This window comes from Callorhinus ursinus, unplaced genomic scaffold (assembly GCF_003265705.2).
Source record: "Callorhinus ursinus isolate GAN/ISIS: 27379988/994484 unplaced genomic scaffold, GSC_fseal_2.0 scaffold6, whole genome shotgun sequence".
Classification (NCBI taxonomy): Eukaryota; Metazoa; Chordata; class Mammalia; order Carnivora; family Otariidae; genus Callorhinus; species Callorhinus ursinus.
In genome coordinates, this window is record NW_027397068.1 from 8,856,614 (window position 1) to 8,863,624 (window position 7,011).

Below are 7,011 nucleotides of genomic sequence, written 5' to 3' on the forward strand. Positions count from 1 at the left end.
TCGGCAATGGGAGCCCTAGCTTTCCAATCCCATCTCAGCCAAGAGCCAAGATTAAGCTGTTGGTGGAGGCTAGGTGGCCCTGAATCCCCGGCTTCATCTGTAGTAACACTCCTCCCTAGTGTCACTACATTCTTGAGCACTAGGAAGGAAGCCAAGCCATTCTACCCAATTTACGGACAAGAACATTGAAAGAGAGGCTATCTAAATAAGCAAACTTAAGTGGCACACTGAAAAAGCTGCCCAGATAAATCAGGAAGAGATTTGGCAGATAAGTTTGAAAAGCTTGTATTTTGGGTTCATGTTATCCCACCCGGTGGCCTTCACCAGTTAGATTCCCTTTATGACTCAACCGAGGCCCATGTTCAGTTATCACAGGTGTTTTGTCAAGCTCTATGAGGCGAAAGTGAGGAGAGGAAGGGATTAGGCACAACCTCTTCAGGAAAGTGGGAGTTAATGAAAGGCCAGACCAGTGTAAGAGGAACAGAATTCCAATAGGTTTTAACACCTCTCTAGGTAATTTGGGACAAGTCACTTAATCTTCAAGCCTCTGATTCTCTCTCAGCCTTACAGTTTCATAGGATTTCTAATCTCAGATGCTCTGCAGGCCATAAGGGCCTTAGGCCCCTCTCCGAATGCCTAACGTTATCCCTGTATGTCTTCAAACACACTACTGCTGCTGTTGATTTTAGTACTACTACTTGAGTCCTGAAAAGCCCATATTAAAAAACAGTTAATTTTTTCCACAAGGGTGAGCCAGAAAACAGGTTCTGAATTGCTTTACACGTACACTGTATGTTTGTCTAATTACAAATGGAAATAATACTGTGCCAGTAAGAAAAATGAAGCTAGGAACTATCAAGAGAATCTGGTCATATTTCTAAATACCATTATATTCTTTAACATTTTGGCTTCAAATAAGCTTCTAGTATTTGGGGAGTTGATTTTTCTTTTTTAATATTCTTGCCGCTTACTTGATTCAGAAAATCTCCTGTTGCTATGGAAGTCAAATGGGCTTTTCATCTGTTTTAAAATCCTCTCTTCATGCCTTTACAATTAGAAGTCAGACCTAATTACAATGCTAAGCATCTGAGTGTGAGATCTTGTATGAAGTAAAAAATGCTTTTTCTGATTCAGTTTATTATTCTACCAGACTTTAACTCTTTCCCATTCTTTCACATGCTACTTGAATGAGACTGAAGTGTGTCTAAAATCAATTATATGAGTTTAATTTGCCCAAGCTCAGGGTAAAATTTTATTACCTTTTTCCTGAGCATCTGGTTATTCTAATTACTTTTCTCTTCCCTATCAGGGGATTTAATGATTCACTTCCATGCCCTTCTTTTGCCAAGTGCGTCAGAGCGGTATTGTTAGCCAGAGGTGTCTCCATGGCTGTTAAGAAGTTCTGACTCTGGATGAAGAAACTGAAGGAGTGTGCTGAGCAGGAGAAGAGGGATGAGGTCATGCCACTGAGCAGTGACTGTCACCTTCATTTTGCCCTTGGGTTCTGTAATGGAACACGTGCACACACAAATATATGCCTCCTTGTAGGGATCTTTATGTTAGAAATGGGTGGCAAGTGAAGATGAAGGGATATTCCACATTTTTTAACCTAGACTAAATTCAGCTCCTTTGCAGAGCTTCATCTGAGTAACCCCTTTTAAATATGAGCCCTCTAATTACTCCAGATTCATTTAACACTTGGCTACTCTTATGCCTGTGCTGTCAAAGCAGAGTCACAGGCTGACATCCACAGCAGGGTAGATAAGTAACAAATGCATGAACTTGTGGCACAAGATCCAGGCATATATGCTCATGATTAGCATTAAGGGAAATGTCAGACCTGCTTAAAAAATGAAGACTATAATGTGAGTGCCTGGAATTAAGAATGGAGACATATTAAATCTGAAATGGTGTGTATGACACCTGTCCATGGAAGGTGTAAAAATGTCCCTGGTCCACTGCAGCCCCCAGTGGTTTATTTACTCCTTCCCTAAAGTGCATGCTGGGGACGTGGCTCAGCCTCAGACACTGAATGTCTGCCAATACTGAAAAATGTGTGGGAAAACAGATGCATGAACATGAATACATCCATGTGGAAGGATACTATCACCACCAAAACTCTAATTTTTTGAGGCTAATTTCAATCATGCAGAAAGAACAAATCAGCAACCCATGCCTGTGCTTCCGTTTTGCCTTTAGTTCCCAAGACTAATCTTCTAAGTAAGAACTGCCTTCCTGTGAGCATTTTTTCCATGTATCTTTCTTATTTACAGAAAATGGGCAAAGAAGAAAAGAACATAAAGCAGGTGAGATTTTTATTTGCACATTAAGGAGAATTTCTTAGTGATGAACAATGGAACTCTTTAAAATGTGGTTGTGTGATCTCCAACCCTTGGAGAGGCAACACATAAAGAAAAAAATTTAAAAAGAACATTTGCCTGAAGTTGTTTGGGTCAGAATAAGGATTGAATGCAAATCATCTTAACTCCTTGTGAAACTGGCCAGACATCATTATAAAGAGATTAATATAATCATTTATCCTGCCAAGCATCTAACTTGCCAAGCATCTTCTATATGCCAAACACTATGTCTAGCACTGGAAACACAGTGAACACTCTCTTTTCAAGGCCCTCATAATCTTAGGGGTAGGACAATGAGGCAGCCAAAATTACTATACAATTCAAGACATAATTCTAGAAAACCCTAGAAGGAGAGTGTGCACAGGGTACTATGGAATACAGAAGAGGGACATCTTAGCTGAGGCAAAGCATGCTAGAGAAGGCTTCCTAACATTATGCAGCCTTCCAGTTCTAAAATATCATCCATGACTTTGATCTAAATCATCATTGATTTTGAATAAAGCTCATATAGTCATCTGTAGGAATAAAATAATATGCATTGGAATCATATTTTGGGGTGTGGGGAAGTTTGCACTATTAGCACACAAGACAAAAATCAAATATACTTACAATTATTTATAAAATTCTTGCATGTGCTCCATAAAGTATTATTACATGAACATATGCAGTTTTATGTTATAATTATATTCAGTAATAAATATGCATAAATATGTGGCCTAAGCAGTAAATATAAGAATCATTCAGCACAGCGTGATGCTCTCAATGTGAGAGAACCAAGGAAAATGTGATGAAGGGTCATACACTCTGTGATATAGCAGAGTCGTTCACAGTATTTAAATGATTTCTTCCTGCCTCTGTATATATTTTTTCAAGCATGAGTAGTTAGATTTGCCTAAGTTTAATGAGCACATAGTGTGGTTATACTGTCTTACTTGGACTTTTCTTAGCAACAGTAATAAAAGCCTTTGAAGTATCTTAGGCAAAAGATTTATATGATCTGAAGAGAAACTAGAGTATCTCTTCACAGTGTCTTAAATTCTCTTAAAAATGATTCAAAGTATCAAAGAACTAAATGAAAAAGGAATAAAATAAACCTTTCAAAATAACAAATGTTTGTTAATTTTAGTATCCTTATGTAGTCCTAATGCTCTGTTTTTTAAAAAAAAAGCATTTGTTTTTATATATTTTAAATAGATAATGGAATATATAAGACTGTATTCCTTTGGATACATTTAAATGAAAAATAACAGTTTTATTTTGATATGTCAATAATTTAAATATGCTGGAAGCTACATTCCTTGCAACTATTCAAACTTACAAGTTTTTAGATGGCCAAGTTAAGAAGGGCAAGGGATACAATTTTTCAAAATAGTATGATGATCACTGACACACAGTAATTCAATGCTATTGAATTTTCACTGATGTTAAAAGATGTCCCACCTTAGTTCCCTAAAAGTTCAGTGTTAAGTAACATTTATTCCTGAAATTATGAAGAGTTACTTCATATGTAGGAGTGATAACTTTCACATAAAACTACAACTGATAATTTAAAATTAGTAAATGAAACAATATGGTACCATTAAGAGAAATGAGAAGGAACATCATTGGAAACATAGTCTCCAAATTTCCTGTGCTTCGTCTCCTCCCGGATTGTGTCCTTCAGGCTGTTGGTTCAGAACAAAATCTGTTCAATTAAAATCACCTTCTGCCTTGTTTCCGTTGCCTCTACAGGCCAAGTACTCCATCACTGCGCCCACTCCATGCCCCACTAGCAGCCTTCCAGACCAGTCCTGATTTGAGGGTCTCAACCTCTTGGGCTTCCTACCCTTTTAGGGGAGCTGTCTGAGGTGGAGGGTCTCCATCAGTCCTGGAGTGCTCACTGTGCTCTGACCCAAAGTGTGACCAGGGCTACCCACCGCCTCTAGGCAGGTCACCACCCTCTCCAGAAGTGCTCCCTATCCAATAATGAGGCTCCTCTCCCTGGCATGGAATGTATACCACTCCCTCCACCTCCCATGAGTCCCAGTTCAGAGATTCTCAATGATTCTCAACCAAAAACATCAGAATTCCTTAGTGCAGTGTTTCTGAAACATGTTCTTGTGTTTTATTCACCTGCAAAGTTTTGGTTTTGTTTTGTTTTTTAATATCAGTGTCTGGCCCTACCCCCACAGATTCTGATTTAATGGTTCTGGGGTGGGTTACAGTCATCAGCATTTCGCAGACGTTCCCCAAGTAGTACTAATTTGCATGCAGCCAGGGTGGAGAACCACTGCCCTAGTAAGCTTCACACATAATCCCAGTCTCACCTTCTCAAGTAATCCCAACAGCCAGGCCAGTCCATCCAGGCGTTCCCAACACACACATACACACACACACACAAACACACACACCCCACCAGCTATACGTAAATAACTTGAGTAGTGATTACAAATAGGTGGTCTTTCTCTAAACTAATTAGTTCTAACTGATAGTCTTTCTCAGAAGAGAGTAAGGGATGAAACAGTGGGGTGGTTTCATAATTTTCCAGACTCTGAAAAAAAATGAACAAAGGAAATACCATGGCCATGTGGAATTTAAGAGAGAAAAATGATATACCAAGAAAAAAGAGAGAAAAAACAGAAGTCAGGTGAAGTAATGGGGTCCAACGAAAAAAAAGAGATACAGGGGAATAGAGAAAAGTAAGGAGGGAATAATTGCGATTTTAAGGAAAGGTAACCTTACTTAAATTAACAGACTTACAAATAAGGGAAATCTCCTTCCAAGTATTAGCATCATCAAATGACTGAGATCCTATGGCATAATGAAAGGTGTGTAAGTCTCAAACTAAAATGGACAGATTGAATCTCATCTCTACCTCTTTCTAGCTCTGAAGCTTTGGGCTATTGTGGCAGATTTTCTACGATGCTCACAAGATTTCTCATCACACATGCTCTTTTTACGAGATGTTAAATCTTCTAATGAGAGGCAGGGAGTATATTCTCCATCCCTTGAATCTGGGTAGGCCTATGATTACAGTGGATGTGGCACTACATGACTTCAGAAACTATGTCATGAAAAGCAATACAGCTTTCCTTAGTCCTCTTGAAACACTCCTATTGGATCCCAGTCACTCTGATGTGAAGAAGTGAGAGACCACATGCAGAGGCCAAATGTAGGCGTTCTGGCTCCAAGCTCCAGTTGAGATCTCAGCTAACTATCAGCATCAACTTCCAGGATAAACCCTTAAGCGATTCTAGCCCCCAGCCTTCCAGGCATTCCAGCTTCAAGTCTTCCTAGCTGAGGCCCTAGACATAGAGGAGTAGAAACAAAGTATACCCACAGAATCCAGGACTCTAACAAAATAGTTACCGTTTTATGCCCTTATCAAGGGGGAGGTGTTACATAGCAATTGATAATTGGGACAGCAAGTTATATAACTTTTCTAAGGTTTGGTTCATGGTTTTCTAAGGTTTTGTAAGGTTGTGTTGAAAATTAGAAATAACGTGTAATTTACTTGGCATGAAGTAAGTGCCCAATAAAATATCAATTCATAATAAGGATTATTGTTCATTTCCATTAACCATTGTCTCTTTGAGACCTGCCCTCTGCCACCACTTTATAGTGGCCCTTCAGACTTGAAGATGCATAAGAACATGAACAAATACTTCTATATTAGTGGTGCTCTTTTAAACCTAGCCACGTACAAAGACCAGCCCTTTGGTTTGAGGTGATACCAGTCATTTGCCCAACAACTCAATCATAGGTTACTTTTTTGATATATGTTTTTCTGAGTGATGTAATGAATATTTATTAAACAGTGTGCTATGCACAATGACACAGAAGATAGAATCCCTGCCAAAAGGAGTTAGTAATCTTAATTAAGAAGACAAAATCATCAAACTGACCTGAGATAGTTTCTAAATTATCCCTTCATTTTATATTTGAGGAAACTGAAAACTGGAAAAGTTAATGAAGTTGCTCAGTTACACATTATTAGCAGCAGAGCTGGGACTAGAACCCAGGACTCCTTACTTCCAATACTTTATTCATTCATTCCTTCAGGAAACATTTGTTGAGCACTTCCCATATTCCAGCCACTGGGGATTCAAAGATGGATAAGAAACACTCTTGCCAACAAGGAGCTCACAGTCTGATGGAAGATGCTGTCACAAAAGCAAATAAGTATAGAGCTCAAGAGAGTGTTCCAGCATTGTAAGATCACAAGGGAGCAGAGCTGGCTCTTCTTTGTTGGGGAAAGCTTCAGAAAGGAGATGATGTTTAGGCTGAGTTTTAAATTCTCAGTAGGAGTTTGCCAGGCAGAGAAAAGGCATTCCACGTGAGAATAACTAATTTTTGTGAAGCTTCAAAGATACGAATATACATTTTCATCACCCCAAAGTTTCTGAAACTCCACTCCATGGACATATTCTTAAAGGACTTAGAGAATGTTTATCCTTTTAAAGAGTTAATATTTTATTCAGGCTTATTAAACAGACATACTTCTTCATAACCGAAAAACAAAACAAGACACATAAAATGTATATCCTCTCTAAAGAAATGTATGGCATCTGAATTGGAGGGGCTCTCAGAGATCATTATCTCAGCCCCCATGTACACATGTGCCATAGCTGAGAAGTGATATAGCATAATGAGCAGGAAGACTGTGAAAACA